The sequence below is a fragment of the Otolemur garnettii genome, unplaced genomic scaffold (genome assembly GCF_000181295.1).
Source record: "Otolemur garnettii isolate 467f Iridium unplaced genomic scaffold, OtoGar3 scaffold00044, whole genome shotgun sequence".
Taxonomy (NCBI): domain Eukaryota; kingdom Metazoa; phylum Chordata; class Mammalia; order Primates; family Galagidae; genus Otolemur; species Otolemur garnettii.
The window spans coordinates 6,243,909-6,245,267 of record NW_003852439.1 but is presented as its reverse complement, the minus strand read 5'-3'; the positions used below and the strand labels follow the sequence as shown (position 1 = coordinate 6,245,267).

Genomic DNA, 1,359 nt, shown 5'->3' with positions numbered 1-1,359 from the left:
TTTTTTTTTTTGACATAGAGTTTCACTCTGTTGTCCTGGGTAGAGTGTGGTGGAGTCATCATATAGCTCACAGCAACTTCAAACTCTTGGGCGCAAGCAATCACCTTTCCTCAACTTTGAGAGTGGTTGAGACTACAAGTGCTGGCCACGATGCTCAGCTAGTATTTCTGTTTTTAATACAGAGAGGTCTAGCTCTTGCTCAGGCTGGTCTCCAACTCTTTGAACCAGGCAATCCTCCCACCTCAGCCTCCTGGAGTGCTAGGATTACAGACGTGAGCCACTGCACCCAGCACAAACTCTTGGATTTTTGCTCACCAGGGAGATAAGAAATGGATCTCAGTGAGGTTTTAAATGTAGTGTAGTGTTAATTTGCGTTTCTCTTACTAAGTGAGGTTCACCTTCTCTTTTTCATTTCCAGGAGCTGCTGACTAACTGTGTATATCACCTTCAATTTCCCCACTCAACTGTCAGCACCTAGGACAGGGCCCTTGTTTATTTCAGCTGCTGTATTTATAGTATAGAAAAATGCTTGGGCTGTCTGATGTGACAATAATTTTTTTGAGGGGGGTGGAGACAGAGTCTCATTTGGTTATGCTTGGTAGAGTACCATGGCGTCTTAGCTCACAGCAACCTCAAACTCTAGGGCTTAAGCAATTCTCTTGCCTCAGTCTTCCAAGTTACTGGCACTACAGGCGCCCACCACAACGCGCGGCTATTTTTTATAGACGGGGTCTCACTCTGGCTCAGGCTGGTCTGGAACCTGTGAGCTCAGGCAATCCACCCGCCTCGGTCTCTCAAGTGCTGGGATTACAGGCGTCAGCCACCACGCCCCACTGACAAAAAATGTTTTAATTGAGGGATGGAAGAACGAATAAGTGCATGCATACATCCATCACTGCCTTCTTTGTTCTGATCACGCCTACATCAGCAAATAGGACAAATTCAGGAGAAAGAACGCTACGGGGCCTCCAGGGAAAGCTGGAAGGTCGTCTAGGCTCCAGCACTATCTCCAGAGTAAAGAACTGACGGCGCCCTTCCTCCACCAGCCTGGTCCGGAGTGCCCCAGGCTCTGGGAGCTAAACACCCGTCTGTCCTTCTAGTTACCCTGGGGTCGTTGTCAAGGACACCGCAGCGTACCAGTGTCCCCGAGGTAGCCGGGGCGTCCTCCAACTCTCCTGTCCCATTTGCCCGCCGCCCCAGGGACCACAGAGACCAGCTGGAATTTTATTTATTTATTGGATGTCCACAGGAAAAGGGGGGTCCAGGGAACCCTTAGGACAAGAGCGGGGTCGCTCAGCGGTACTTCTCGGTCAGGACAGAGGACACAACCGACATAAACTTGTCCCAGGCGGCGTGGGC

The 1,359-nt window shown here is 50.3% G+C and overlaps 1 protein-coding gene across 1 annotated transcript in view; it reads right to left on the bottom strand.

Annotated features, from left to right (window-relative positions):
• Nucleotides 1-1,359, bottom strand: part of LOC100963199 (hemoglobin subunit zeta-like) — a 9,885-nt gene that overhangs the window by 7,345 nt on the left and 1,181 nt on the right. The window lies entirely within an intron of this gene.